Raw genomic sequence first — 23,874 nt, 5'->3', positions numbered from 1 at the left:
ATTGAAAAGAAAAGTTATGAGACACTTACTGACTTAGGATATATACTTAAAATATTTTTATATATTTTTCTTTCGGTTTTTTTTGCTATTGAAAATACTCTTAATTTTAAAAATAGTATTTTAAAGTATCATTTGATTTTTAAGAACATATATATATATATATATATTGTACAATGTCCTTCATAAGCCAACATAATATGGCTAAGTATTGATTGTTCTATGTATGTTACAATCAATATTTGACTTACATAAAGTATATACAATATCATACTTCTTCTATGACCTATCTTAAACATTAAACCATATTTCAAATACACTAAATAAGATATTTTTGTAAACTGTTTAATAAAGTATCTTATCTAATAATGTATTAGATACATTTGTAACTTGGATACAATATTGACTATTATATTTTTTATAAAATATCTTATTAATTTCATTAGATATCTAAATGACTTACTTAACTTTATGAAAAATCTTAAAAAAGAAGAATGTATATATTAAAACATCTTGCCATAACTATTCATAAAACATAAAAGTAGAGTCGAGTTGCTTTCAATGAAGTGTAATCCTTGTAATTAAGTATGCTGATACATATGCTGATGTTCACAAGTTTTCGTTTGTTGATGTGGTTCTTACGTGTTCTCGTTTCTCTTTTTTTAATATAGATTAGACCGTTGGTTTTCCCGTTTGAATGGTTTTACACTAGTTGTTTTTATGGGCCCTTTATAGCTTTTGTTCCAAGGCCCTTTATAACTTTTGTGCTAAAGCTCAGCGTTGAAGACCATACCTTGACCTATAACGGTTTATTTTTATAACTTGTGACTTGGATGAAGAGTTGTCTCTTTGGCACTCATACCAAATCTTCCTATATCTATTATACGTCTGAATATTCGCATTGTGGAAACTGCCTTCCTGTCTGGCCTTCAGATACTATTGTAAGAAAGTCCGTACGACGATTTCATTCTGTAGTACAATACTGTAAACATACAGTTTGACGTTGAATCATTTATATAACCTTCACATGCAAATAAACTTATCATAGATACCAGGATCAAAATTTTATAAAACCATTTTAGATGATAATGAAACCTTGAAGCAGAGCTTTAAAAGACCACATGATTCTGGAATAATAGTGAAGAAAAAAGAAGCGTTAGGTTTCCTTCATCACAGGGTAAAGAGAGGACTGGGTGAAGAGTGTCGTGAGGGATGTTCCTGGGAGGAAATAGCGGAAATCTATGAACCAAACGCAGCCAGTTCCGTACGTATAATGGAAGGGCTTGATTAGTCTATTATTTTGTAAAAGATTTGTCATTTTTTCGATTATTTCTAGTTTTGTTTGGGCTCATTTTTATCAAGTCTTCATATTTTAGAACCCCACCCCTATTTTTCGTTCTTTATAGGTTTGACTCATATGCATTTTTTTCTGTTTTTTTTTCACCCTTTATTTTCTTTATTTCTTGCTAATTTTAAACAGAATACTGGCATTTATGTTCTTGATACTGACTTTATCGCCCAAATACCAAGCAGGCTCGTAGTAGGGCGGGCCGATATTCGAGCTTATGAAGTCGATTTAAAAAACAAAATGCCATTATTCTTTTTATCGGCAATTTGTCATAGCTGTTTGTTATTTTGTTGCGAATATTCAGTAAAATAAACTAGTAAGTAAAACTACTTTTAAATCGTTGTATAGCTGTTCAGATTGATGAATGAAGTCGCGTGTATTTCATTGTTAAATTGAAGGCGGATAGACCTGAGCACGTTACGTTGCTGCACTAATTCATGAAGTCATGGTTTTATGTATTTGAGTATCCAGTCCTGGCCATGATCTTAAAAATATTAAGCAGTACGATCAGAGGGGATTTGTACAAATGCCGATAGTCTCTTATTTTTTTAGATGTCTTTTAACTCATATATATTCTCAAAGTTTGTAGCATCTTTATAGTTTTGTGAAGGTACATATTTGTAGATAACAACAATATTAAGTATTTCTTTAATTAACTGCACAAATATTCAAACAAATACAAACAATGTTTAAATATTTAATTACCATATTGAATCTGTAACCTTTTATAATAACTTTGGGAAAAAGTAAAATCACAAAAATACTGAACTCAGAGGAAAATCAAATCAGAAAGTCATGGCCAAATCAAACGACAAAACACATCAAAAACGAATGGACAACAACTGTCATATTCCTGACTTGGTACAGGCCTTTTCAAATGTAGAAAATGGTGGATTAAACCTGGGTTTATAGCGCTATACCTCTCACTTTGTACGACAGTGTCATCAAATTCCGTTATATTTACAATGATGCGTGAACTAAACTGACACAATAAATTAAATAGTCAAAATATGGGTACAGCAGTCATCATCGAGTTACAATTTTAAAAGAAACAATTTAACAGAACACAAAAGCATCTATCAAATTAAAAACACATTTATTGCTGTGTCTGACATATGGGTACAGCAGTCATCATCGTGTTTCAATTTTAAAAGGAACAATTTAATAGAACACAAAAGCATCTATCAAAAATTAAAAAAAAACACATTCATTGCTGTGTCTGACGTCAGAAAATTTATACGTCACATATTTTTGTCGTTCAATGTTAATACAAACAATTTTAAATTTTCACATGGGGAATGTTAGCATACAGGGTTAAAACATCAAAAGTATGTAAGAATTAATTTAAGAAATAGTCCTAGATTTAAAATAGTCCAAAAGTTCTATAGAATTTATAAGAATCCACTAATGGTTCATTCCACTGCGTGATTGAATAATTTTGACCTTAGTGGTTCAACGTTTTTTCCCCTAATTTATAATAGAAATATAATAATAACATTTTATAGAGCAATAACATACTGACGGGATCTTTTAAAGTACAGAGTCACGTTATAAGAACCAAAGAAACACAAAAAGTCGCATTTACAAAAATGAGTGCTTAGTTTATCTTGATTTGAAATTCCAGTTCGATTAACATCATCACCGTTTAAAATTTAAGATGTGAGGAACATCCACACTTTCAACCGGTAACCTAAGAAATTCAAAACCATATTGTATCAACATTTAGGTAAACACAACCATACTATTAAATTTATAAGATTTCAACAGCGCGAAACGATCCAGAAACAACAATTAGGGGCAATCGCATAAACAATTATCGAACTGTTTTGCATTAAACGACTTCAAACAGCTTATCCCCTGGGTCTAAATGACAATATACGTGGACAAGGGAACATGTCTACTACTTCTTTTATTGATATCATGAATATTTTGGATAACAGACACCGAAATAAAGGTCTCATGGCAAACATATATAGCAATCGAAATCAACGAATTCAAAATCATTTAAATTATATAGTATTACTTGGTAATCTCCTATTTATATTTTAAAACAATGGTAGTCATCAATTATTATGTAAACCGGGTAAAATATCAATGAGTAAATTACATGATATTTTCAAAGAGTGTGACACAATCTCTTTCTTCGACAAACTTGAAGATCAAACTCAGTAAATACCCGTCTAAATTGCATTTAATTGATAAATTCAACAACACTAACCGTTATCTTGATGATATTTTTGTTATAGAATCAAGAATTTTCTGAATATACTGTCGAAATATACTCTAAATAATGCAAATTTAAACGATAGTAACGGTCCTTTCTAGATTAAAAATTTCGGTTTTACACGGGAAACTCCACACTAAAATTCACGACAAAAGGGAAGATCCTCAAATGTTGTTTACCTTGCCCAGAAATCAAGAAGCGATCCTGGTAAACTTATCGACCCTTGAGATAAACGTATTCTAAAGGTTACCAATTGATCACTATAATTAAATCATTGAATATGTTTTTATTTGTCTTAATATTGATTTTATTATCATTAAATTAAAAGCAAACTAAACATTACTGTCATATACATATTCAATTTCACGGACCTACAATCTGTCGTTACCTGTATCTTGGCATTGCACAAGGTCATATTTATCACTGACTATTTATGACGTCTAATGGATGTTGGATGTTGGATGTGTAATAAATGATAATTTAGTCTTAGATGCATGATTTTTTTTATAAGTTGTTAGGGGCTTTAAATTAGCTGTCAGTAACTGCGAGTACTCTCAGTACTTATCGTTTTCTTGTAGTGGGGATATACAAGTAACCGGCAATGTTCACTCTGTGTTTTTGTTAGATGTATTTCTATGTGAGTCCATCTGATGAGTTAAGACTTTTTCTACTGATTTTTTAGTTTGTTCTTATGTTGTAAAGTTAAACCACTATCTCAGGAAAGGGGACAGGTTGGGATCCCACTAACATGTTTAAATTCGCCACATTCTGTATATACGTGCCTGTCACAAGTAAGAAGCTCGTAATTCAGTGGTTTGTACATAAACTATGCCGTTAGTTTTCTCGTTTGAATTGTTTAACTTTGTCATTTCTGGGCCTTTTATAGCTGACTATGCGGTATAGCTTTGCTTATTTTTGAAGGCCGTACTGTGACCTATAGCTGTTAATTTCTGTGTGATTTGGTCTGTTGTGGAGAGTTGTCTCATTGGTAATCATAACACATCTTTTTTTTTATTATATAATTGGTAAAACTGTCATAATAGGGGTACAACAGTCATTATTGTATTATTATATTAATCACTATTTAAAAACAAAATATGTCAACAAAGAAAAAAAAATTGCATATAGACAAAGAACAATAGCAAAAACGAAAGAAAAAAATACAACAAACAAAAAATGACAACATCACAATAACACAATGACAGGATGTGTAAGTACCGAACCACAACGATTAATTTTCACTTCTTTTTTCGTACTTTGAACAACAAATGTATTTATTTTGAAAAAAAAACCAATAAAAATAATACAGTTCTCCTTAACAGAATTATTTTTAATTTCCTGTGTACTTTATTTCCTTTTTACGGCATTGTGTGAAGGTTATAGTTGTCTTTTCTGATATTGTTTACATCTCACCACTTTTTGTGAACTTATTTTAGATTTACATTGTGGCATATATCAAATTTACTCGTTCAGTGAGTATTAACTTGTCTTTGTTAATATGTATTTTGAGTGGGATAAGTCATTTCAATTGATATTGTATAGTGTATACATCTATGTTGTGATGTAACACTATTATTTCAGGTTGGTGTAGGTTGGCGCCTGTTAAAACGTTTGAACTCGCTACATATGTTTGCACCTCACCTCAGGAACATGTTGTTTTGTGGTTGTTCTTTGTTGATGTGGTACATAAGTATTTCTTGTTTGTTTCTTTTTTTTGTCTGCTGTAGATTATACCGTTGGTTTTCTCTTTTTCAATATTTTTCCACTAGTCATTTCGGACCCTTTATAGGTTGCTGTTCGGTGTGAACCAAGGCTCCGTGTTGAGGGCCGAATTATGACCTATGATGGTTTATTTTTACAGATTGTGAGTTGAATGGAGAGTTGTCTCTTTGGCACTTAAACCACTTTTTATATCCAATTACCTACGATAGACTAAACAGTAAAAGTAATAATTTACAAGCAAAAAAACAAAGTAGTTAATGTTAATATTTGAACAATCTAGAGAATGAAATAGTTAAATGACAAATAAATTCAAACCAACAATCATATACCAAGTATGTGAACTAATGAGTCAAGCTAATTTATATATTTCTTAGATGGACCTTTCAATGTATTTACAGAAATCGTATTTATTGAACTGGAAATGTGGTCCTTTAAGTTGTCCTGCTGGATGCTATTCGACAAATAACGACTACTCCCACAGCAATAATCTGGCTGTCGCATGTTATGGTAAGTACCAAATTATAAAATACATCACGACTTCTCTCACAATGATACTCTGACTGTGGTGGAATGAAATCGTAAGTATCAAATTGTAGAATACAACAAGTACCAGGTATAAAATTCTGAGGCTAACTTCGGATATCACTATCGAATATTGTAGAAAACTAAACTTTTACACTTACCAAAACGTCTTGTTTCCACAATATATTACTATATAAAGAATAAGCTTTAAGCTTTGAGATTCCAAGATAATTTTTCAAAAATTGGAAGTAAATATAAATTTTGAATAAACAACACTATGTGCTCTGCTCCGTTATTTTAAATTGACAGTATTTTATCAAAAAAATATGTATGTAAAACTGTTTACGGAGACACTTCTAAACAATTAAACCCTAATTCTCTTTTATACTGTCCAAGGAGACACTTCTAAACTAACGAACCCTAATTCTCTTTTATACTGTCTAAGGAGACAGATCTAAACAAACGAACCCTAATTCTCCTTTATACTATTTAAGGAGACAGATCTAAACAAACGAACCCTAATTCTCCTTTATACTTTCTAAGGAGACACTTCTAAACTAACGAACCCTAATTCTCTTTTATACTGTCTAAGGAGACAGTTCTAAACAATGAAACCCCAATTCTCTTTTATACTGTCTAAGGAGACACTTCTAAACAAACAAACCCTAATTCTCTTTTATTGTGTCTAAGGAGACACTTTTAAACAATTAAACCCTAATTCTCCTTTATACTGTCTAAGGAGACAGTTCTAAACAAACGAACCCTAATTCTCCTTTATACTGTCTAATGAGACACTTTTAAACAATTAAACCCTAATTCTCTTTTATACTGTCTAAGGAGACACTTTTAAACAATTAAACCCTAATTCTCTTTTATACTGTCTAAGGAGACAGATCTAAACAAACGAACCCTAACTCTCCTTTATACTGTCTAATGAGACACTTTTAAACAATTAAACCCTAATTCTCTTTTATACTGTCTAAGGAGACACTTTTAAACAATTAAACCCTAATTCTCTTTTATACTGTCTAAGGAGACAGATCTAAAATAACGAACCCTAATTCTCCTTTATACTGTCTAAGGAGACACTTCTAAAATAACGAACCCTTATTATCTTTTATACTGTCTAAGGAGACAGTTCTAAACAATTAAACCCTAATTCTCTTTTATACTGTCTAAGAAGACACTTCTAAACAAACAAACCCTAATTCTCCTTTATACTGTCTAAGGATACACTTTTAAACAATTAAACCCTAATTCTCTTTTATACTGTCTAAGGAGACACTTCTAAAGAAACGAACCCCAGTTATTTAAACTGTCTAAGGAGACACTTCTAAACAAACAAACCCTAATTCTCTTTTATACTGTCAAAGGAGACACTTCTAAACAAACAAACCCTAATTCTCTTTTATACTGTCTAAGGAGACACTTCTAAACAAACGAACCCTAATTATCTTTTATACTGTCTAAGGAGACAGTTCTAAACAAACGAACCCTAATTCTCTTTTATACTGTCTAAGGAGACACTTCTGAAATAACGAACCCTTATTATCTTTTATACTGTCTAAGGAGACACTTTTAAACAATTAAACCCTAATTCTCCTTTTTACTGTCTGAGGAGACACTTTTAAACAAACACACCCTAATTCTCTTTTATTGTGTCTAAGGAGACACTTTTAAACAATTAAACCCTAATTCTCTTTTATACTGTCTAAGGAGACACTTTTAAACAATTAAACCCTAATTCTCTTTTATATTGTCTAAGGAGACACTTCTAAACAATTAAACCCTAATTATCTTTTATACTGTCTAAGGAGACAGTTCTAAACAAACGAACCCTAATTCTCTTTTATACTGTTTAAGGAGACACTTCTAAAATAACGAACCCTAATTATCTTTTATACTGTCTAAGGAGACAGTTCTAAACAAAGGAACCCTAATTCTCTTTTATACTGTCTAAGAAGACAGTTCTAAACAATTAAACCCTAATTATCTTTTATACTGTCTAAGGAGACACTTCTAAACAAACGAACCCCAGTTATTTAAACTGTCTAAGGAGACACTTCTAAACAAACAAACCCTAATTCTCTTTTATTGTGTCTAAGGAGACACTTCTAAACAAACAAACCCTAATTCTCTTTTATACTGTCTAAGGAGACAGTTCTAAACAATTAAACCCTAATTATCTTTTATACTGTCTAAGGAGACACTTCTAAACTAACGAACCCTAATTCTTGTTAATACTGTCTAAAAAGACACTTCTAAACAATTGAACCCTAATTCTCTTTTATACTGTCTAAGGAGACACTTCTAAACTAACGAACCCTAATTCTTGTTAATACTGTCTAAAAAGACACTTCTAAACAGACGAACCCCAATTCTCATTTATACTGTCGAAGGAGACACTTCTAAACACACATACCCTAATTCTCTTTTATACTGTCTAAGGAGACACTTTTAAACAAACGAACCCTAATTCTCTTTTATACTGTCTAAGGAGACACTTCTAAACAAACGAACCTCATTTTGTTATACTGTCTAAGGAGACACTTTTAAACTAACGAACCCTAATTCTCGTTTATACTGTTTAAGTAGACACTTCTTAACAAACAAACCCTAATTCTCTTTTATACTGTTTAAGGAGACACTTCTAAACAAAGGAACCCATATTTATACTGTCTAAGGAGATACTTCTAAACTAACGAACCCTAATTCTTGTTTATACTGTCTAAGGAGACAGTTATAAACAAATGAACCCTAATTCTCTTTTATATGGCTTAAGAAGACACTTCTAAACAAACGAACCCCGGTTATTTATACTGTTTAAGGAGACACTTCTAAACAAACAAACCCTAATTCTCGTTTATACTGTCTAAGGGGACACTTCTAAACAAACAAACCCTTATTTTCGTTCATACAGTCAAAGGAGACACTTCTAAATAAACGAATCCCATTTTGTATACTGTCTAAGAAGACACTTAATTCAGGTGGATAGTGCAACAGTTTGAAACTATAAGACAAGTAAGGTCTATCTTGACCGGAGGCTTACATTTTAAGCAGATCCTGCTCTACATATGACACCGTTCGTGTTGCTCATGTGAGCACAAATCCGGTAATAAGTCTAAAATGATATGTCACATTCGTGAAAAGTGGACGGATTGTAGTTAAATAAAGAAGATAAATGAATAAATATATATTTTATTTTAGTGTCACATATTGATTGATACAGTACATATATACAAACAAATTAAAGTAATATCTTTAAAATTCAATCAATGCCCAGTTGACTTATGAGACACTTTAAAACCATACATATATACAATAAAATGCATGTTAATTTGTAAAATATTTCTAGAGTTAAAAATCTAATAAATTAATTTTCCAAATCGCTTTCAAAAATACAATTATATATAATTTTTAATAATAATTACATGAAATACACAATAAGGGTTCTTTTGAAAAAGAAGTTATCAGTTGTCTTCTAAAATAGAAATAAATATAAAAAAAATGTAAATCTCAATAAATAAAAATATGCTTAGTGTTTAAAACTTAGACAAAAACTAGGCTATCAAAATAAAACATTGTATGTCTTCAATCAAATGTGAATAATTTCCTTCTCATAAAACATTTCTGTAAAATTTTACAAAGACATTTCTGAATGTGTTCGGATCGCATTATACATTTAAACATATCCGCTTTCATTTTCGTAACGGTTATCAAAACTACTAGCAATGGCGTCCATAAAATTTAAGAAGGGATGATTTCAACTTCATCATTTGGAACTTTTGATAAAATATCTTCCTTGTGATTGACAGCCTTATCTATGCTAAAGTTATAAAGTTTTGATGATTGTTACATAAACAGTGTTTATAGATAAGCAGTATTTATGAATAAATTTGCATAGATGATATGATTGAATTGGAGTATAAGGTAATTTTTTAGTACAATGTACTTGATATCATAATCAATTGCTACATTTTAATTACAGTTATAAGTTAAAATGTTATCCATATATACATGTATAAATAGATAGATACATTTTATTTCCAATAGTGGACCCATTATAGGCATAATCAGTACATTGATTTTTTATCACACAATTTGTAATACAATACACAATACATTTGACAAAAACATGAAATATAAATTGAGTTAATAATACATGTAGTCACATACACATGTTTGTTTAGTGTTTATTGACCATGACCAGAAGCAGCACCACATCCATTATAGTAAAGGTTTTGAGTTAAATAGTATTGTTGTTCATATGCAGGATTCACCAAGGGCAGGTGCTTAAAAGACATTCTAGCCAATACACAGAAGTGTGAAAAGTTAAACACTTTACATTACAAGCATAAACTAATACTTAAAAAGAATTACTATATTATAGTCCCCCTTGTGGCTACTGCACATACAATAGAAATTAGTCATTCGTGTATTTTTATATTTATATATTTCACTTTTAGTTCACTGTGATCTGAAAGGAAACCCAGAGGCATGCGATAAATCATACGATTTTGATAAACAGACCATACGAAATCTCGACGACCCACCAATTCCAAAAACCAAAGATGTACAAAAGAGTACTGGTACATGTACTTCTATTGACGTTTGTAGTGACTGTACCGATGGTTTCTATGGTGGAGGCAAATACTGTTATAGTAAGTACAAAAGAAATATAAAGTTATTATGACATTGTTGGTCGTCTATGAACACTCTAGAAACAAGGAAGCATTGTGCAAACTTGTGCAATTGACAAAGACAAGGACGGCCATGAGATAGCATATAGAAATAATAAAATATGGTATGAATACCAATGAGACAACTATCCACCAGAGACCAAATGAATAGACTATAAGCGATGATAGAGCACTGTGTAGTCCTTCAACTATGTTTGTAGTGTCTGTACCGATGACTTCTATGGTGGAGGCAAATACTATTAAAGTAAGTACAAAAGACATGGTAAGAACAAAAGAAAAAAACAACACCACTCTCAGAATTTTCCTTATTGAGATAAAAACACAAAAACACATTAAGCTCATATATTCAGAATAGAAGCATTTTCGAAATCCTTTTCTATGACGATGTCACTAAAATATGTATTAAATATATTGTCAATGAGACAAATAGAATATTGTAAATATATACATAACCCTGTTCTATTGTTTCGCTAACAATTAATTTAAACAAAATAAAAAAAAACATATTGTTTTAATAATATGATTATATATTTTTTTCTATTTTTCTACTTTTATCTCTTATATATTACTTGTATACATAGTTGAATATGCGACTTCAGTGATTTTCCATTCAATGTGAGGGACGGAGCAGTCACGAAATATCAGTATGTCTTTGGAATGTTATTCGGAATGAAATACAGAAACGTTATGGAAAAGGAAGGGCAAAAAACTCCCAAATCTTGAATAAAATCGATATTGTCACGATTCTTTAAAAGTTGAATAGATTGTTAAACATGTTAAATGAAACGACCAACTCCTTGACGATTTGTAAAGACTAAATACGATCGATACGATCGTGACCCTTGAAAACATGAATAGACAATTGAATGCATTGATCAACTCTTAAACGATTGAAACGATTGCAAACGATACATTCGATGGTGACCCTTGAAAACCAGATAGTTGATTTAATTTGATAACATCTTAAATGATCTTTAGTTCAATCAATTTTGAGAATAAATGTATTGAATTGATTACATATACTAGTAAAAATCCTACAATAATTGATTTTTCTTAACAATATGTAGTAATATATCTAAATGAAGGCAACATCAGTATTCCGGTGTTCAAAAGTCATAAATCGAATAAAACTAAGGGAATCACATCATCTATTAGAGGAAAACAAAGTAACAGAATGAACACCGAAGTTAACAAAAGCTAACGCCAACACAGATAGAAACGAACTTTTTGAAACAGACTGCCATATTTCTGACTTTATACAGGACATTTTAAGACAAAAAGGTGGATTGAACATGGTTTAATGATTTGTGACAATATTCCACAATATCATTAAACCACTACGAAATATAGCACAAACACACACAAGATCATCTATTAAATCGATTGTTGAATATTGTACCTCCGTTCCATGCATTCTACTTTTAGTATGTGGAAAGATTGATAACTGTTTGCATAGAGATTGTGGTGATAACAACGCAGATCTAATTTGTGTTTGGTGTGAAGGAGAGATAGCTGAAATGCCATACTGGAAAGCATATAATGGAGCGTTAGATGGCAGAAAATCTTGTAAAAGTAAGAGATGAAATATATCTTAAATTTATATGACATGTATACCATTTATGTACATGGCATTATTTATTCGAGCGTCACTGGAGTGTCTATAATATTGAAGATTGTCTGACAAAATTTAAAGCCTGGTATCAATGTTGAGTTTATATACTTTTACTTCTACAAAAAAACCTATGAATTGAAAAAGAGAATGTTTAAATGGTCTGCACTTGTCAACAATAGAACGGAGATGTGTTTGAGGTACTGCATATTCTACGCTACATTTTATTTGGCAGAGTCCTGTTCTTGGAGAGAAGATAGTACCAGGTGTTTCCCAGGGACATGTGCTGATGGATTAGCTGCTAATTGTCAGTGTGCAGCCAATTTCTCCGGTACACATTGTGAAAAAAGTAAGTGAATATATATTACTCAAAATAGATTTTTTTAGAAGTTATTTAGGATTTTGCTCCAAGGCACAGTTTCATGAAATCTATTAACAGACTGAAAAGTCAGGTATTCTGTCATTATTTTTTTTCAACACAGGGAGCACAATATTTTAGTACAATGTAGTTGTATGTAAATGAAGTTCTGGTTTCTTGGTAATGCAATAAAGTACCTTTGTCTGACACAAAATCTTGAAAGTTTTTACTTTTCATTCAATATTTATTGCAATTTGAGGAAAAGCGGCATACAGATAAATGTGTTTATGTATCAGATATCAAAAGGCGATTTCTTTTTATTGCGATACTTACACTGTCGAATATTTGCAATAATAAAAACCTCGCAATGATTTCTGAATTTACAGAAATTTAAACAGTAATGATAAAATTCATAAAATGAAAATGTAACTAACAATATCATGACTTTACTTTATTTTGTTAAATTCAAAGAACTAAAAGCATCTATAATTAACATTGAAAGTATAACCCCTTTTCATAACATATCAGGCTGATATGAATAATTCAAATTAGAGTTTTCGGTAGAACTTTCCATAGAAGAGGGGCGAAAGATACCAGAAGGACATTCAAATTCATAGTTAGAAAATAAACTGACAACGACATGGCTAAAAATTAAAAACACAAACAGACAATTAAAACTACACATGACACAGATGAGCCCCAAGTCAATCACCATGTTTAGTCAGCCATTAACCTGGAAATTAAATGTACCAATCAATATCATAAGTTTGTTCTTGTAAATTCAAATGAGTGTTGTTATCTGGTCGCAAACATCATATTTTGCAGTCCTCAATATTCAGAGGAACCATAAATTTATGTTGCAACATCATAGCGGCTACATTCGTACAATAGACCTAACTAACTGTCGTTCCAACCTTTTACAGTTGATGAAGCACCCTATATATTGTTTAATCATGGTCAATTTTACGAGAGCCATCAACATTTGATAAAGATGGAAAATAACCCAAACTATATCACAGATGGACATCCGATTATCTGGACCAACGAAATCAGGTTTAGTGTGGTTGAGACTGTGATGTCAGCTAAATATTTCGGACCAAGTATAACGCCTGATAGTAACCATTATGTCAGGGATTTCAAAGTCGGTTTAGTAGAGATGAAGACAACGCTTATATTATATACAGGTATAGTAACTTATTTTCACTGCATTTCTCCATCACTACAGTCTTAAAAATGTACAGTTGTATTTTCTGCAATTAACAATTGATTTATGTTTAAAAAACATTAACAAACTTTTATAAATACCTCGAAGTTGTTTTAAACCCTTTCATATTTTCCTAAAACTACTGAAGGGTTTACAATTCTGCATTTCAATATTTCTTGAATTAAGAGAGTTTCTTGAATATTCTGATTCGTATCGATATAATGATTTTTTTTTAACTGTTTTGAAATCACATTATGTGCGATAATAACTGGTTTAACATCAGATGTATTAGAGCCATGCAGTAGCGTAAGATATACTATTAACACATATCAAAATTTCCACTTTATCTTCTGATACTACATGCTGAAAAATGAAATACCAAACAACTTGTTCATTCAGATCTATAATATAAAATATGTTTTTTGTCTTTTTTAGGGAGTTTAACTTACATGGAAGAACAGTTATGCGAACCAATGTATGCACGCGAACAAGGCCAATTAGATCCAAGTGATCAACTGGTGTGTAATCAGTCATTTGGTATAGGTTCATGGCCACCTTTTAAACATGATGATAAGTAAGTTATCAAAATATAAAATTAATTAATTGCTTCAAACAATAATTGTCTTGTAGAAACTTTTTCAAAGATATACAAACAGATGAAATATAGTAAAATTTGCCAGAAAAGGCAACTGAACATTAATGTCTTATTCTTTGGAAAAGCCTCTCCGGGGTGTTCTAATTTCTAATTTCTAATTTTCGATTTGTTTTGTCTTTCTCAGGAATGCTTGAAATTATTACATAAAAAGCGTCCCAAAAGTTACTAGTGTAAAATCATTGAAACAGGAAAACCTATAGAAAAAAGAGAAACGAAATACAATTATGAACCACATACAAAAAAGTAAAATCACAAAAATACTGAACTCCGAGGAAAATTCAAAACGGAAAGTCCATAATCAGATGGCAAAATCAAAATTAAAAAAAAAAAAAACACCAAACATTTGGATTACAATCTTCATATTTCTGACATGGTACAGACATTTTCTTATGTAGAAAATGGTGGATTTAACCTGGTTTTAAATCTAGTTAAACCTTTCATTTGTATAAGTTGTAAGACAGTTGCATCTAATTCCATTATGTTGACCACGATGTGTGAACAAAACAAAGAGACACAATAGGTACAAAAATCACACATAAGGGTACAACAGTAACGTAAAACTAATATCCTGCTCCACATGTGGCACTCGTCGTGTTGAAATACTCTTTATCAATCGTCTACTGTCTACATGTATATCACTATGCTAAACTCATATCACTGCTTTTTGGCATCAATTATATTGACACGGCTTTAATATATTTGACTCAGACATATCACCGACTTCAAAATATCGAAACGACTTTTGGAAATTTGACTAAAACTTATCAAGTCATATTCCGGTTTGCTGGTAAGGAAATTCCTAAGTGACACAAATACAGTCTGATAAATCGATTACATCTCGATAAATCGACACAATATGAAGGCTTGTTGATTTCGATTGCTGCGATCACTCGATAAAAAGCTTCAGGACATGGCACAGACATTTTCAAATGTAGAAGACGGTGGATTGAACCGGGTTTTATAGCGATAAATCTCTCAAGTGTACGACAGTCTCATCAAATTCCGTTATATTTACAACGATGCAGGAATAAAACACACACAATAAATGAAATAGTTAAAATATGGGTTTAGTTTAAACATATTTTATTAACTCAAAGTAAAATGGATTGGACACATTTAAGCCATACTTATAAAGTCCGCTCCGAATGACAATAATTTACAATACAATATTAATATGAGCATGCAATATCAAAATAAACAATATTTTATGAGTCTATCAATTGAGAAAAAAAAATGATACAGAAATAAATGTAAACATTGAAAACGATGATGATGATAATGATGACGTGGATGTACCGTAAATACGTTTTCTACATAACAAGAAATCTCTCAGACCTTTTGATAAATTCGAATAAGTGTTTGAATATATTCCCGTTTTGTTCATACAAGATTCTAATTACCAGATGTAAGTAACATAACATTTAGTATAATGTCATCAGGAAGCCATCTTAGATTGTTCATCAGAATATCTCTCTGGGTACAGCCAATTGATTGAGATTAATGCAATATGATTTTGATCTCATATTATCAGGACATTGCTCCTGTATATGTCTTTCTGCTGTCATCACATATTTAGTATTCCTATACTGTAAGTTCTGAACCTATTATTGTTGGGTAAGTAATTGACGTAGGGAAGCGATTCGAAGTAATTTGTTAAATATATATTATACAACATTTGACCTCATGTGTATGGAGAAAACACTTTATAAATTGAGTGATGGTAATATTCTTTACACACTTCCTATCCACACCCAACTTATGAATGCATATAAGTATGAAGCGGTCAGTTTGATTTTTACATCATCTGAAATGTCTGAACAATAAATTATTCAGTAATGGTCTGTCGTTGATTTTTCAACTGCAATGAAGTAATACTGTTCAAACAATTTCCTTGCTGGCAATTTAGCACTGTTAAGTAGCTTTTCAGATGATTTATTATACTGATGTGTACAGGTTAATAATACAACTGAATTATCTCAACATATTAAGTATGAACATATCTTACTTGACTGCAAACACGTTCTCTGAACAGTACTGAATTAACTGCAGTAGACAAGCCTTTGAACTATCAGAAAAACTTTAAATGAATGTACTTATATAAATATTCAAATTAAAATCACCGTTTCGGATCGAACATTCAAGTAATTAATAAGCCATATCAAGTAATCAATAACAATCTATATATACTGGGCTAACCATTTAGTTACAGGGAAAATGACTTCTCACAGACAGGCTTTACAGTAAAATCATTGGAATAAAAAAAAAACAGGCTGCAGAAAATAAGAAAATGTTGTCCCTACACCTTGTTGCATTTAGGTAACCAACGATGATTTTGAGCTTTATGCGTTCCTAGTAGATTCCACCCCGTACCAAATTCCGCAACCAACAAACCAATTTGTTTCCTGTACGCACGCATCAGAAAATCGTGAATTTCGACTCCGGTAGACCTGGCTCTGCCGTCGATAAATTTCTAAATTAAATGTTGATTCATTGTTAAAACGAACCCGTCTCCATGTTTGCCTATTCAGTCGAATCTGTTCCCGAGTCCATTGAAGTCGCACCATCCTGTGACGCTTCGTAAGGATAGGTCTTTCAACGGACGACGAGCTCTTAGACCAACTTTACACAATCTATATATAAAAGATATTCTGTTGTTATATGTTCGTGGGTTTGTCTGCAGTTTGTGGAGCGTTTACAAATCGATTCCGGAGATGAGTGATGAGGGTGTGCTTGTCTTGAAGTAACGTCGTTTCAAGTCGTGGTGATCATTTGTCGTGCCAGTATCTCTTAGACGAGTCATAAGCCTTGCAATAGTCTTTCTAGAGACATTAAAATGATTTGCACTTGAACATTCCAACATTACAATAGCTCGTTCTCTCTTATTCTGGCGTATACGGGGCATTGACTTACGTTTAACTTTTTCATTTTTTGCTGACCTGGCTTATCACTTTGTGTCCGTCGTGCGCCTTCGTCGTCGTCGTCGTCCAGCGTCGTCTGTTAACTTTTACAACAATCATCTCCTCTTAAACCAAATGAAACAAAAAGGAGTAATACACTTGTATCTTTTAAAACAAAATGTTACACATTTTTCATCAATTGTGCAAATTAAAATGCTTTTTCATTATTATTTAAATACAATTGTATATTGTGTATAATATAACTTTATAATACTCTATGTACTTATAAATATGTTATTATTATTTTGAGGACTCTCAGGAAGGTTAGTTTTAACTAATGGGATCATCCTCTTGAAATAAAGATTATTTATTTATTTATTTACAAGATTGATCGTTTATATAAATATACAGTGTTAATTTCCATTGTTTAACCCAAGCGTACATTTTAGATAAATAAATTGAATGAAATCTACGGTTCCTAATTTGTGCATTGGAATTAAAAATTCGATATGCATCATTACTTTCTTTTGTTTACAACTCTGTCTTGTATTGTTCTGGTCGTACTATTTCAAATATTCAATTTCATGACTGTATCATGTGTATCCATTAGTTTACGATAGTACTATCATATGGTTGGGTTAAAAATTAATGGTAAAGCCTTAGGCTAGTTTTTACTGTTTTAATGTTTAATCTTACCGTTTTAATTTCTTGACATAACTGCACGACTCGATTCTCAATTATATGTGTTAAGATAATCGTTGCAAAGAATCCTGCTCAAACTTTAGTAAAAGACGGGGTTAATCTTGCTTTGTTGCGAGAGTTTATATTCTTTGTTGAAGGCAATTGTAGTGACCTGCAATACAAGTTCCATTCAATTGAGTTTAGTTATTATATGTCTTGTGTTTCTGTCTCTGCCCTAGGTTTTCTATATGAGTCTATTGGCACGAGAAACTTCATGTGAGCTTGACCTTTGTCCTCAATGTAAAACTTGTATATTTTGTTTGAATTAAATGGAGAATTAACTGTATGATTGGCATTCGTACCACATCTTCTAAGATATATTAGATACATAAGATATATTGTTAGTTTAGTGTACCACAATGACCCTTTTATCAAAATCCTTTTTTTTTCACAAGAATCTCTTGACCAGACTATGACTTTTTGACTCTTGACCTTTGCATATTGGATGTGTCTCTTGGTATGATTACCTTGACGTCAAGTCAGGAGTCTCTGGTTTTTGTTAGTCTTGTATATTTTTAATTGTAAGTTGATTTTATAATTTGAAGTTTGAACTGGTACACATTTTGTTAAGGGCCATCTGAAGCCCGCCTCTGGAAGAGGGATTTTCTCGCTTTGTTGAAGATATAAAAAAGAAGATGTGGTATGGTTGCCAATGAGACAACTATCCACAAAAGACTAAAATGACACAGACTTTAACAACTATAGGTCCCCGTACGGCCTTCAACAATGAGCAAAGCCCATGCAGCATAGTCAGCTATGAGGACTCATAAATGAATGGCCTTTGACTGCTTTCTGCTCTTTTGACATTGTTACTGTCTCTTTTACACATTCCACATTTCCATTCTCAATTTTTTAGAATGTTTGGTTCAGATGAAACTAAATCCTTTAATTTCCGTGAATATCAAGTAAGAAAATTTACTGCTTCAGTAGCATCATGTTCTGCCAGCTGTGATAGATAATGCAAAATGTTTAAATCATTTTACCTTAGATTTCATTTCATGGACATGTAGGTATGAATAGTCTGCTTTTACATCATAAAAATTCACACAGAAGGTATACGCATATCAATAAACTGAACTCAATGCTAAGAACCATTAAAGTACACTTAGACAGAGAGCTCAATCTAGTGAAACACTTTGTTAAGTTGGTCACATTTAACTTGATATCACTGTCTGTTACCAAACTGCACCGAGATCCTGAAAAAAAAATGTGCAAGTTTAGTTTATTTAAAAAAGAATTCAATGGAAGAAAATAAGCTGATTACTGAAGTAAATGTAGAATATGTCTATTAATCACAGATGCCCCTGCTTGTGAAAAAAATGAGTAAACTTCCACATATAGATGCAGGATTCGCGTAATTTTGACCGTTTTGTGACCATAAGCATTGTGAATAAGTTTCAAAACATTTGGCTGAGGCAAATTAAAGTTAAAGAACAGAAACAATAGATTTAGCAGTTTTCCTATCTCAAGGCTCCGGGTTGACATTTGTATCATTGGTAATCGTACCACAACTTTTTACATATAAAAAAAACATGAACAGTGACGCCATCGTGACCCAATATTGAGCTTCACAGATCTGTGTTATGGGGTAATGTGAATCGCGTATAAGGTTCATAACATTTGATTGAGTCAGACTTATTGAGGGCCCTCATGGGGTTTTTGATTATGTGATTACTTGGCCGTTTTTTTAATGATTATTTGATTATTAAGCCAAATATTTCATGATTATTTGATTACCTAGGACTGTATTTTTAGTTTATGATAATTTGATTACTAAAGATAAGCAAATATTTAATGATTATGTGATTATATTGGCAAAAAAATGGTGATTATGTGATTACTAGGACCCCCCCCCATGAGGGGCCTCCTTATTTAAGACAAAGGAAACGAAATAGTCAGCACTTCTTATATTTTTTAAAGGGACATGATAACTCTTGAACGGTAAAAGTGACACTTAAAAATTTCAAATTTGATATTGTGTTGAGGTGGGGATCCCGCTTACATGTTCAACCCCGCCTTATTCGGTATGTATGTGCTTGTGGTAAGTCAGGAGCCTGTAATTCAATGAATGTCGTTTTTTATGTGTTACATACTTGTTTTTCGTTCATTTTTTTTACATAAATTTGTTCGTTTATTTTCTCGTTTGAATATTGTTTTACAATGTCATTTCAGTGCCTTTTATTGATAACTATATGCGGTATTGACTTTGCTCATTGTTGAAAGCTGTATATGACCCATAGTTTTTAGTGTTTGTGTGATCTGGTCTTTTGTGGAGAGTTCTTATTGGCACTCATGCCACATACGGGGGAGGGTTGGGATCCCGCTAACATGTTTAACCCCGCCTTATTTTATATGCACGTGCCTATTTTGTTTTTCGTTTATTTTTTGTACATAACTTATACCGTTTGTTTTCTCGTTTGAATTGTTTTACATTGTCATGTCGGTGCCTTTAAAAGCTGACTTTGCGGTATGAACCTTGCCCATTGTTGAAGACCGTGTTGGTGACCTAGGCTACATTGTATAATTGTTAATTTCTGTGTCATTTAGTCTCTTGTGGAGAGTTCTCATTGGCACTCATGCATCAGCTCCTTTTATATATTGTGTTTAGGTTTTGAAGTATTTGATGGCAAACTAAAGTAAGAAGAGCAGAACCCGTTTTTATGGGACATTCGGGACAGACGGACTAGTGTAACTCTTTATGTTCCTAAATCATGGCGCCAACACAGAAGTTCTTACTATTGTGCTGGTGATACATATCCCACTAGCACTGTCATTAACACATGTACAATTAATTTTATTATAAAAATAATATTCAATCTTAATCTTGATTTCTTTATTTTTGGCCGAATGATTATATGCATGCCCTTCACAACGACTGCATGAGTATCAAATTTGCCAATTTATTGTACATAATTATACATTTTATTATATTTATAACTTTTTTCCCAACTAATTAAAGCTTACCAACTTATTGATCATAACTTTCCTTTATATGTCTTTTAACATTCTGTTTTGAACAAAAAGATTTCTAACATATACTTCACATGTATTTCTTTCAAATCTGACATTATTAAAAATCCATTAAATAAATTCAGTCGAACTTGATAATAAATGTGCAATCAAATATATATGCAAGTCGTCAACTGGTCAAGTGGCTAGATGCACATATCGTTAGCCATATAAACAACATGTCCTAATTGGTTGGTTTTAAAACTTCTAGCATAGGTGGATCCAGGGGGCGCCCCCCCCCCCCAAACCCTTTGTGGGGGAAATTTGGTTGATTATATAGGGAATCATTGAAGCATGAATGAAGCGGGCCCCCTTAGGAAAAGTTCTGGATCCGCCACTGTCTAGACATATTTACGTAAATAAGGGATGAGTAAAGGAAAAAAAAAGAAAACAGCATGACTGAATTAAATAAAAAGATGTTCGATGTACTGTATACTTCGGTTTGTTTTAAAAATATATACGATGCTTTATTTTTATCTAGTTTTCTTATCAAAATAATTAAAATGAGAAAATAAATACCTTATAGCTTCCTTTACCGTCGATGCTAAAATGTTTAATGTTATAAAATAATTTTAGCGTCTTTGACCTACTTTACCTTTTTATTCGGAGACTTGCGGTTATTTTCTGTTACGTTCAACGGGAACATTAGAATGATCTAGAATAGAACCAAGATGGAACCAAGAGCGGAACCAGGGGGGGGGGGGGTCCTTCGTGGGAAAAATTTGGTTAATTATATAGGGAATCATTGAAGCATGACTGAAGCGGGCCCCCCTTAGGAAAAGTTCTGGATCCACCACTGTCTAGACATATTTACGTAAATAAGGGATGAGTAAAGGGAAAAAAAAGAAAACAAAATGACTGAATTAAATAAAAGGATGTTCGATATACTGTATACTTCGGTTTGTTTTAAAAATCTATACGATGCTTTATTTTTATCTAGTTTCCTTATCAAAATAATTAAAATGAGAAGATAAATACCTTATAGCTTCCTTTACCGTCGATGCTAAAATGTTTAATGTTATAAAATAATTTTAGCGTCTTTGACCTACTTTACCTTTTTATTCGGAGACTTGCGGTTATTTTCTGTTATGTTCAACGGGAACATTAGAATCTTCTAGAATAGAACCCAGATGGAACCAAGAAGTTGGGTTGCCTTAACCAAACAACCCGGATGTTGAACCAGTTACCATGGTTTCGAACCAAAGAACCAAGGTTCAGAACCAGAAAACCCAGATGGAACCAAGGTTTAGAATCAAAGTGCCCGGATATAACCTAATTGCATTCGGAATTCTCATGACATTTTATACCTTCAATGTATTTTCCAAATCATTTATTTATTTAGTATATTTATATATAATTTTATTTAAACTACTGGGCCAAATTTAACCAAACCTGGTCTAAATCATCATTCATAAAATCTATTTAAAAAAATATGTCCTGTGATCCGGCCAGCCAACCAAGATGGCCGACATGGCTAAAAATAAAACAAAGGGGTAAAATGTAGATTTTGGCTTATAACTCTGAAACCAAAGCATATAGAGCAAATCTGACATGGGGGTAAAATTGTTTATCAAGTCAAGATATATATGCCCTGAAATTTTTAGATGAATTGAACAACTGGTTGTTGGGTTGCTGCCCCTGAATTGGTAATTTTAAGGAAATTTTGCTGTTTTAAGTTATTATCTCCAATATTATTATACATTTGTAGATAGCGATAAACTGTGAACAGCAATAATGTTCAGGAATCACCAAAATACAAAGCAAACCAACCACTAACACTAGTAAGAGACTCCTTCAGATGAAAATGAAAATATGTTACATTTAGTAACTGTGCACATTCAATAATGGAGAATGAATCATTGACGTATGCTTTATTAGAAAGGAGAGTTGTCCTATGATGATATGCTCCATAAATTGCATTTGTATGCCCCACCTACGATAATAGAGGGGTTTTTATGTTTTCCGGTCTGTGCGTCCGTTCGTCCGTTCGTTCGTCCGTCTGTCCCGCTTCATGTTAAAGTTTTTGGTCAAGATAGTTTTTGATGAATTTGAAGTCCGAACAACTTGAAACTTAGTACACATGTTCCCTATGACAATATCTTTCTAATTGTAATGCCACATCAGATATTTATTCCAATTTCACGGTCCATTGAACATAAAACATGATAGTGCGATTTGGGCATCCGTGAACCATTGACACATTCTTGTTTGAAGTAAATAAATGAAATAATCACAGATACCAGGATTCAATTTTGTTTTTATGCCATAACACTTACCATTTACTCATTTAATGGTATAGTGTCGTCATTTAAAGAGCAGACATTTTTAGGACTAGTATAATATAACGTTACCTTTTTTGACTCGAGGGATTTAAAAGTTTTTAAATATGGTTTAAGCACCTGTTTTTTTTTAACACATTTTGTTTTTTTTTAATTACAGAGTTATATACACTGTATCTGCAACAAATGGAGGGTTTGTTGAGGTACAAGATCGTGATGTATTTTTCGAAACAGAGATAAATGAAACAAACATATTCTATTATCAAGGAAAGACAACCACTAGAGAATTTGAGTACCATTGGGATTTAGAACTACCATACCACTGCTCTGTAACTTCCGGAACAGCATGTGCTCCTTTTGTTTCTATACAATCAGATATAACAAATAACGTAAGTATTTGACGGTTATTACTTACTTGGTTTACTATGGATATTAACATCAATCAAACACTTTTAATAACATTAACGATACAAATTTTTCTGCACCAGATGCGCATTTCGACAAATAATGTCTCTTCAGTGATGCTCGTGGCCAAAATATGTAAAATCCAAAGCTTATATAAAAGATGTAGAGCTATAATCCAAAAGTTCCAAATTTTAGCCAAATCCG

General features: G+C 32.0%; 1 long non-coding RNA gene across 1 annotated transcript; it reads right to left on the bottom strand.

Annotated features, from left to right (window-relative positions):
- Window positions 1-18,028: 18,028 nt before the first annotated feature.
- LOC143082258 (uncharacterized) lies at window positions 18,029-22,230 on the bottom strand. Its single transcript, XR_012980330.1, has 3 exons — window positions 21,506-22,230; window positions 18,961-19,173; window positions 18,029-18,089 (listed from the first exon to the last, which is right to left on the bottom strand). It is a non-coding gene; the product is annotated as an uncharacterized LOC143082258 (long non-coding RNA).
- Between the last annotated feature and the right edge of the window lie 1,644 nt (window positions 22,231-23,874).

This window comes from Mytilus galloprovincialis, chromosome 7 (genome assembly GCF_965363235.1).
Source record: "Mytilus galloprovincialis chromosome 7, xbMytGall1.hap1.1, whole genome shotgun sequence".
In the NCBI taxonomy this organism is placed as follows: Eukaryota; Metazoa; Mollusca; class Bivalvia; order Mytilida; family Mytilidae; genus Mytilus; species Mytilus galloprovincialis.
Note: the sequence above shows the minus strand (reverse complement) of the source record. Positions and strands in the feature narration are given on the sequence as shown.